The 10,325-nt window shown below is 37.5% G+C and overlaps 1 pseudogene; it reads left to right on the forward strand.

The window, feature by feature from the left end:
* The first annotated feature begins 2,947 nt into the window (after positions 1–2,947).
* LOC118600668 lies at positions 2,948–3,067 on the forward strand (annotated as a pseudogene).
* Positions 3,068–10,325: the final 7,258 nt, after the last annotated feature.

The following is a 10,325-nucleotide window of genomic DNA, read 5'->3' on the forward strand; positions in this document are numbered from 1 at the left end:
GGTATCTCTGTTGAACGTTGATCAGCCTTGGCTCAGAGTCTTCTCATTCCTCACACTGATGTTCAGGGCTGTTTGCAGACACAGTAAATATTTGTCCTGTCAAATGGCATTTGGCTGCTCACATGTCTTGTTTAAGAGATAAATGTCAGGGATCTCTCTCTCTCTCTCTCTATTATGAACTACAAGAAGACATACATACATCAATATCATTCCTACTTTCCTAACAACTGTGAAGCCACAGATAAAGACTAATATCTTCAGAGTTCTCATATCCTGATTAGGTTTGTGTCAACTCAAAGTGAAGCCAACCCCACCTCAGTAATATACGTGCCATGGAGAGCGCAGCCTGTTCCAGACCAGAAGCAATTTCTGTCCTGACAGGTCTCTGTTATTAAAAAGTTAAAGAAAGTAGAAAAGGGAATACAAAGATTGGAACTCTCAAAGATGAAGCTACAAAGATAACAGCCCTGAGCCGTCTGCTTAGGGACGGAAGGAAATCCTCAGTGACTTTAGTCAGGAAGAGGTATCAGAAAACCATAGGAAGGATCAACTACAAGAGAAAAAAGAAATAGAAAAAAAAAAAAACTTCTGCCCTATGGATATTATATCAAGATGACAGGAATAAAGGATAATCATCAGTGAGCAGGGAGCAATGGAAGACCATCATCACCTTTGTCACTGCTGCAAGTTAAAAGAGCATCATTGGAAGTGATGACTTCACACCTTCATAACTGCTGCGTATTCACAAATGGCAAATGGTTGATGGGAGAACAGGCAAGGTGTCTTCTTGTGGGCGTGCTTATAGATAACCACAGACAATGACTCTGATTGGCTTTTTGGAGCATCTCTCAAGCTGAAGAAGAGGGTGTGGTGAGAAGAAGTCAAAGATTCTCCTGATTTGGGAGGAGGGGGTTATGTGCTTGCAATAGTCATACTATCCCCATTGCCACTGGGGAGAAAGTCACCTGCCCTGGTGAATGAGGTCACATGAAGTTCTGGAGTATCACTGGTGAATATTTTGCATCCAGAGTGAGTGTCTACCTCAACAAAGATTAAAAAATGAGCTTTATCTTCACTGTCTTGTGCACCTCTAAAAAGCAAGGATCAGCCACTGAGTAGAGCTTTAGATTTATAAACTATCTTTCATATAACATATGCGATCTCAGGTGATCTTACCAGTGACCATGATGGGAAATGTAGTCATTATCCCTATTTGGCAGGTAAGAAAACCAAGACCCAGAGGAGTAGCAGGAGTATTCAGAGTCTCACAGTCATGGGAGAGTCAAGGAGGGGCACAGACCATGAAGGGGGAGAGTGCATGCTTTGTCACCCTCCCTCAAACCAACCCCACTGCCAGTTAGAACCTGTTAACCCAGCATTTTCACACATCATCTCATGTGATCTCAAAACATCCTGTGAGGTGTGTTTAATCCCATTTGTTTATCTCAAAAATCCTTATGAGATTTTATTATTATCTTTAGAGATGAAGAAACTGAGGTTTACAGAAGCAAAGTCAATTAAATCACTCTGCTGGTAAGAGACAGAGCTGGGTTTGAATCCAGTGAATTGTTGGTTACAAATAAAGCCTAGGCCCCTTTTCTAGACCACACTGCAGCTACCAGGGTGCATAGTCAAGGCCAAGTCTCAGCTGCCGGTATGGAATCTGCTGTGTCTGGAAGACCTCTCTGAATGTCGTGATAGTCTTGTTCTCTGCCTCTAGGATATACTCTCTCTCTTCCCCTCTCTGATTGTGCTCTCTCTCTCTCTCTCTCTCTCTCTCTCTCTCTCTCTCTCTCTCTCTCTCTCCCCCTCCCCGCACCTCCCCCCACCCCAACCACCCCTGCACAGTCTCAAATCTTTTCAGAAACAATTATTGAGCACAACAAGGACGGCTCCTGGTCATAATCGCACTCACTCAGCAACGCGTTAAGATGCCCTCCCTTCTGTGCCTGTCCCACTGCAGCCTGGTTTCTCACCTTAGGGGGCTGGCACTTACCCAGAGTCCCCTTGGTGCAGAACACAGCTGCTGAGACCACAAGGATTGACAAAAGCAGCTGACATCACAGTGGCTGATTTTGTTGAGTTTATTTTAGGACGCTGTCTACATTCAAGACAGGCTTTTTTTCTTCTTTTTTTTTTTTTCCACCAACGCAAACCCTTCACAGGTTTTACTCTGTTTGCTGACAAATAACTTTTGCGGGAACAGAGATTGGGGCCCAGATTTGAGTTTTTGACTTGGTATAGGTCGGGCCCCTGAGAATGCCCTGCGATCCCCACTTCTCCTACTTTCCAATTATGGCTGCACCTGGGTATGCTCAGCACAGGCAGGAGCTAAGACCAATTTGGAGCCTGCTCGGTTTGGGGCCTCTGGGATTTAAATCCATTAAGGCTGGATTCCTCCTGTTTCCTTCTGTAATCTTCCTTGTAACTTTCCAATTTGAATTTGTTTAAATTGTCACTAGATTGTAGAGCCTTGCTTCAAAAGACTTGTTCCATTGTGAAATGAAAAGAGTTTTCTTAATATGTAAATGATTATGCAAATCATGTCTTTCCACTACCAATTCCTCCTTCTGAACCCAATGCCTGCCGCTCAGACTGCTGTTGCTTCAGAGCTTGTTGGAGGTCACCTGGGAGCAGGAATCTGGGGCAAATGTTACCGTGACTACTGCTTATTGAGCACTTACTCTGTGCCAGGACTGGTGCCAAGCCCATCATGTGCATCGTCATCTCACTCTCCTTCATAACAACTCTCAGGCTTAGATATTATTGATATTCTAATATTACCTAATTAATAACGTTTTGATATTATTAATATTTTTTAAGAAAGAGGTTGAGTAACTTGCTCCAGAGTGCACGGCTTTTGGCAGAGCCAATGCTGTACCTTGAAATCCAATTTCCACAAGCACTGTGCTTTTCAGTAAGATGTCTCCACAGTCAACAAGGATGAGTCTACGACCATGCCGCCCTGAATGTGCCCAATCTCATCTGACCTCTGAAGCTAAGCAGGGTCGGGTCTGGTTAGTACTTGGATGAGAGACCACCTAGGAAGACCAGGTGCTTGAAGGCGTTTTTTTTTTTTTTTAAAAAAAGGATGATTGGGCTGGAGGGTGGAAGGACCAAAAAGGGAAGGTTTGAATTACCTTGATGGGATTCCCCTGGGAGAGCAGGCTTACGACCCAGTACCATACCCTGGGTAGTAAAAAGACATAGACTCTAATGTCAGAGACTTAGGTTCAAATACTGCTTTTGGCACTTAGTACGTGCAATTACAGGCAAGATATTCAACTTCACTTAGCCTGTTCCTCACCCATCAAATGGCAGTAGTAATAATAATAATAATAATAATAATAATTTCCAACTAATCTCCCTACCAAGTTTTCTTCTCATATTGTATTCTATATTTCTAGGATATGTACGAGTGTGTGGCACATGAGAAGGGCCACCAAAGTGGTGGATATTTGTAATTCACTCATTTGTTTATTCAACAAATATTTGCGTGACTAAGGTTATGCAATTGATTTTATCCCACAAGCACAGTGCCTAGGCCTAAAGAACTTTTTAAGTGCCTATAAGAATAATGTTTGATGCTTAAAATAAAATTATTGGCTCCAAGACAGGAAGCAACTTCCTATAGATTAAAAATTAATAAATGCTTAATTGAGTGTCTACTAAACTAACATTATGTCAACCAGTCAACTGTTGACGATTTAATTATCTTATAGTTATGTATAAATAATAAATATAATAGAGTTTATTACACAAGAATAAAGTGAAAAATTTAACATGTTAAAGGATAAATTTTCTTGAAATTAAGAAGTCATTATATATACATGTAAATATATGTCAAGTATTTTATTTAACATATTAATGAAGGAGGAAATCAGTAAGAAATTAGGCTGGTTCAAAGAAGGATTCAAAGACTGGAGACATATGTAGGTCATGAAATAAATTTACAAATAAATGCAAAGCTAGCTTTTTCTATAATGAAGAGGAGGGGAAGAAATCAATTGTTCCTTCACCAGACAGAATTAATTTGCATGTTTATAGACAATAATTATTTACATCACTATCATTTTAAAAAATAACTTACAAAATTTAAGAATAGCTCACAGACAATAAAAGGTTTAAATCCAGAATTAGATAAGACAAAATGGTGTGCTCCAGATACACGTAGTTTGCTAATGAATATATTCAGTAGATTTTTGAATACTTTTGGGTACATCTCAAAGTCTTTCACAATTTTTTTTTTTGACAATCTCTCCCCCTTCCCTTGTAATTATAGAATCTCAAAGAAAGGTTATTCTTGACCACAAAGTAAGGCTGACCTCAACAGGTCTGGCCTGATAACTTATATAAACCAAGGGTGTTCATTAACATTTAGGCTTCCTTAAGTTTGCTTTGCAAATTTTGAGCCACACAGTATTGAACAACTAGTAATGTCACAAAAGTAATTTCTGTCTGGGAGTTTTCACAAGGATGGATTTTAGAGCCTCTACTGTTTGCTTTCTTAAGAAGAGGAAACCAGTGCTAAGAAACTCTTTCCACCAAAGTTCACCTGCAATTCTTATGAATTTAGGTGAATTCTTCTTTTCTTAAGGGCCCCAAATATCCTAAGGTTCCTGGTCCACCAGGAAGTAACCTTCTTAACCATCTGAAAGGCTGGCACCCTGTCAACCAGGAACCTGGCCAGCTTTCCAGGGAGGGTTTTGTGGGCATTAGTTCCATAAATATAGCCAACATTCATCTCTTTAGACAAAGTGGTGGTTATGTCTGATTCTATGAGCACCAGTCTCAAATATGACACTTCAAATATGAACTATATTGCACAATCTATCCAATTATATCCTGGTAAAAAGAAGAATTGATTCTTATTGAAATGATGTGAGTAACTATATTGACATGAAAAATGAGACTCTAAAAGTTTCTGAAAAAAAAATTAAAAATAGAACTACCTTTTGACCCAGGAATTGTGTGTTTATTCAAAGAAAACCACTAGTTCATAAAGATCTATGCACCCCTGTACTCTTGGTAGCACTAGTCACAATAGCCAAGATATGGAAGCTTATCAATAAACAATTGGATAAAGAAGTTACACACACACACACACACACACACACACACACACAATGGAATATTACTCAGCTATTAAAAAAAATGAAATCTTACCATTTGCAATGACATAGATGGATTTAGAGGGTATTATACTGAGTGAAATAAGTCAGACAGAGAAAGATAAATACCATATGATTTCATTTGTATGCGGAATGTAAGGAACGAAAGAAACAAATAAACTAAATGAAAACAGACTCGCTGATACAGAGAACAAACTGTTGATTGCCAGAGGAATGAGGGGTTTTGGGGCTAGGTGAAAAAGGTGAAGGGAGGAAGTACAAATTGGTAGTTACAAAACAGCCATGGGGATTTAGAGTAGAGCATAGGGTATATAGTCAACATTATTGTCATGGTTGTGTGTGATGCCAGATGGGTGCTAGGGTAATTGGGGGGATCACTGCGTGGATTGTATAAATGTCCAGCTTTTTAAATTAAAAACAAACAAACAAACAAACAAACAAACAAACAAAAAAGGCATCTCTTTCTCGACTCTATTTCCTTATCACCTATCTCAATTCTCTGCTCATCTCTGGAGCAGAATTTTCAGCAGATCCGTTTATAATCTCTGTCCCCACTTCCTCTTTTGAATTCACTCTAGTAAGTTCTCCTCCTCCACCCACTGAGGTCCCGGTGCCTTCTCAGAAACACCTGGCACAGACAGTACACTGCTTCCTTCTAGAAACCCTTTCCTCATTGGCCTCCAGAACTCTGCTCTCTCCTGGTGTTCCTCCTACCTCACTGAATCCTCCAACAGTGCCTCCTTTGCTGTTTCATCTTCCTAGCTAATACAATTGAGAGGCATCAGGGATTGGGGGTGTCCCCCATCTCACCCAGGCCCATATATCTTTAAATACAATCTATATGCTAATAACACCCAAACTTGACCTCTCTCCTGAATGCCACCTGCTTCCCTGCACATCTATCGATCTGCCTAATAGAAAATCCAAAATGTAGAATGCCCAAAACCAAACAAACTCCTGGTCTCCCCTCCAAAGTCTGCTCCTCCTACAGCCTCCTACTTTGAATGCAGCAACTCTGTACTCCCACGTGCCCAGGCCAAAGCCTCACAGTCAGCTTTGATGTTTCTCTTTCTCTCACATGCCACATCCAATCCATCAAAAAAATTATTTTGGCTTTATCTTCAAAACAGAACTAAATCTCACTGCTTTTCACCTTTACCATCCTGACCAAGTCATCAAGATCTCTCACCTGGGTTATTACCAAGCCTCCTCCCCCACCCCCCCCACCCCCCCCAGTCTCCCGAGTTCTTTGCAAGTATTCTCAACATGGAAAACAAACAAACAAACAAAATTTCTGATTTCTGGGGGCCCAGTGAGAATCAGATATCATTTAAAATCTGTTTCATTTCAGTTTACAAAAGCAGAGTTTACTATATTGTCATGGGTTAAAGTAAGAGGAAACAGGAATGGCTTTCATATAGGTCCAGAAAATAAAACATTTTAAAAAATCAACATATCCCAGATAACCACAGTAAGATTTCTCTCATCAGTTTATTCAGTCCTGCAATTAATTCTTGTTCTTCTGGATCTTGGGTTAGCAGTCTCATGAAGTTGTCTGCTTCTCAACTAAAAAGAGTTCTGAAAACTTTAACTCAGCCTCTGGTATAGTCTGAGAGTTGTCTGAGGGATATCATCTCAGAAGACTGTCCCTAGGAATCTAATCTTTGAAATTTCAGTAGTTTGAAGTACCTGGTAAAGTCCTTTTCAACGAGAAGAGATTGTTCTTTATTGAAGACATAAACACTGGCCTGTACCTTGTAGCATCATTTTATTTGAAGCATTAGAATAAAACAAAAACCATATGTAGATAACAAAGACTTAGAAATCTGTGGTTAATTTATTATCGATAATTTTGAAATGTAAAATGTCTGATGACCTGCAAGACAAAAATAAAGTCATTTGAAAAGTTTAGATAGAATATCCATAAGGATATTAACTAAACTTAAAAATTTACAAATATAATTTTTATATAAAGGAGAAAATCTTAAGATATAGCATATAATAATCCTGAGACATAATATATAAAATATAATGTATAAAGAACATACCCAAAATATCAAGTAAAGAGAGTTGATAAGTCTGGATCTTATTTTATATTTTATATAAAGTATATGAGTGAGCATTTATGTTCCCACATATATGCCCATAGTCCATGGGTAAATCTGATGTATATTTCTAGCTGAGAATCAACAGCCTAGAAGCCTCTAGATTCAAACTAAAGAAGTAAGGTTTGGGCTAAGTGAGTATTTCACATAATAACTGAATTTATGACTGATAGCACCATACTGCTATAGACTAATATCATCAGGGAAAGCATCTCCAGGACACTAATAAATATAGGAAAACTTGAAAGCAACGATTTCTTGAGAGTTTTGATTAGTGTTTCCCCTGAGGTGAAAACATATTATAGAAAGCAAGAACACTGACAAATTTCCAGGGACTTCCCACAAAGCATACACTTTGTAAAGTATTTATTTTAATACCATTTTATTTATACAGATTTAACCTAGGGCACGTTGAGTGTCGCTGCTGATAGTTCTTCCCATGGAACTCTTACACTGGTCACATATCAAACAAACCTCATTATTTCTAGTACTTTTCTTTTTAAAAAATCAAAGAAAAAATAATTTTGTGAATTTCTTTAAGGGGCTCTTTGGAAAAATCCCAAAGATGACTTTAGATATAAAAATTCCATTCCCCCCAACCCCCAACCCTGCCCCATATTTAAGATTCTATTTTGGGAAGGCAGATTTTTAAAAAGTTGTCAGATGCATTTCAGCAATTGATTAGGATTGGCTCATGGGTACCTGAGAAACAGGTCACTATTTAATCAAAGTGACAATAACATTAAAAAATACACCTTGATGGCAATGCAGTTGGAAAGAATCTTACCTCTGTCAAAAATGAGGAGGCTTTGTTTTTTCCCCTTCAAATAATCAAGGATATTAAAAGGTCAACATAAAACACACAAAAAAATTATTCAAGCAAGACACAGAATCTTTTCTCTCTAGCTAATTTACATGAAAAGTAAAGAATTGCCATTCATATTATAAACAAAGTCATTGATCAGTAAATCCGGGAAGCAAATCCATCAAAACTGAGTGAACTTTGCTAAGATTCTAACATCTTTCATAACTTTTTTTCAAACTCAGGTGTTATCAACAATGGCAAATAGAATTCACATTTTGAATCCCCCGCCCCCCCCCCGCCCCCACCGCCCCACTATCCTCTTTCATGTTGTGAAGCTAACACTTTACATTAAGATAGATCTCTTGCTTAGAATTTACCTAGAAATCCAATGACTACCTATTAATTAACTCAATTTAATACCAATTCAAGGTTTTAAACTACTTGGCAATCTGAGGAATTATCTTCAAGCTGGCATACTACAAAGCATATTATTCTTGAAATAACGTTATGAAAATCATAATTCAATTCTACTGAACACAAATTTACATTATATAAGAGTAATGTTAGTTTATTTAATTAGTAACCTGTATAACTTTAGGAAAAATACACCTAATAGAATAAAATGTATGTTTCACTTATATTTAACACTGATAAATAAGAGAAGGCACAACTGTTCTATTAAACCAAACATAGTAAAATAGTCTTATTTGTCAAAGGCGGCCCTGGTAATATCATTTTCCATGCCGTTCTCTCCATTACCACTGACGTGACTCTGCTTCTGGCACTATCATCTCTCTTTTGGGTTATTGCCTACCCGTAGTGTTATCATTCTACAAATCACTTTTTCTTTTTCTTTTTTTAAATTAACTTATTTTAACTTGTGAAGAAAGCATACAATAAAAAAAAAACATACAAAACAAAAAGTAAAGAATGGCTTTTTATAAAATGAACGTTCATATAACCATTACTTGGGTAATAAAGTATTATTAGCAGCCTCAAATCCTTCCCTACCTGTTTCCCTGATGGTGCCCCTCTCTTCCTGCTGGAGGCGCTCGCTGTGACTTTGTGTAATCCCATTTGGCCTTTTCTTCAGGGTTTTACCACTTAATTTCCAGTTTTTGTTTTCTCTAATAGAAACAAACAAACAAACAAACAAACAAAAAATGTTCCAGGGGGAAATGGTAGGTTACAGGATTTGGGCATAGAAAGTACAAAATGAGTTTGGAACATCTTGTGGTACCAGAAAAAAAGAAAGTGCTTAAAAAAGTATAGGGTATATCAAAAAGACAAAGGAGCTCAACTGAAGGAACAACCAATTGTCAAAATTGGAAAAATCTGAGCAACAAAATAAATAACGATAGGATTGGGTTATAATTTACAGACTGAAACAAATATCCATGAGTCCATACTTATTTACATACATAAATAAATAAAGTGAAAAGAAGAAACATCTTTTCCTTATAGAATTATTCTACACCATTGAAGAACGCAGGCATCATTGAACTATTAGGTGCAGAGGCAGAAAAATGTTCTCCCCCAAATCTTCACATCTTAATCTCCAAAATTTGTAAGTATGTTACATGGCAAAATGACTTTATGGGTGCAATTAAATCAAGAACTTTGAGTTGAGGTGATTACCCTGGATTATCTGCGTGAGCCCAAGATAATCAAAAGGCTCCTTGGAATTAATGTTTAATTTACAGAGAATCCCCTAGAAAAATGAAGAGTAACAGGTTACACAGCTAACAAAGTGGGAAGGGGCAGTGGAATGGAAAAAAAAACCAAACAAAATCTTGATTAATCCTAAAGGTGGCAAAAAAAAAAAAAAAAAGAAAAAGAAAAAGAAAAAGAACATAAAACAGATAGGACAGTTAGAAAACAGACAGTAAAATGATAGATTAAATCCAAGTCAGGGAATGAAGTGATAAAAGCAAATTCACTGAATGAGGAGCATCTTTTAAGGAATTTTTTATAGGCTTGTCAACTCTGAGGTCTCAGATGAAAGGAAGGCTTCTCTGTCATTATTTACCTCTGTAAGAAATTTCTGACCATGTAAATGTATTACATTTCCAATTTTCAAAATGTTAATTAAAATAAATATTTGTCGAATGAATATACTGCTTATGAAAATTCATCGAAGTCTTGTCTTTTGGATTAAGTTTAGATTTTCTCTTTTCTTCCTCCCTACCTTATCTCTTTTTTTCTCCCTTCCTTTCTTCTTTTAACAGGTTGTGAGCGGTAGAGCCGGAGGAGGATGAGAAGGGCACTAGACTTCATAAGTTA

Source organism: Rousettus aegyptiacus, unplaced genomic scaffold (assembly GCF_014176215.1).
Source record: "Rousettus aegyptiacus isolate mRouAeg1 unplaced genomic scaffold, mRouAeg1.p scaffold_m13_p_3, whole genome shotgun sequence".
In the NCBI taxonomy this organism is placed as follows: Eukaryota; Metazoa; Chordata; class Mammalia; order Chiroptera; family Pteropodidae; genus Rousettus; species Rousettus aegyptiacus.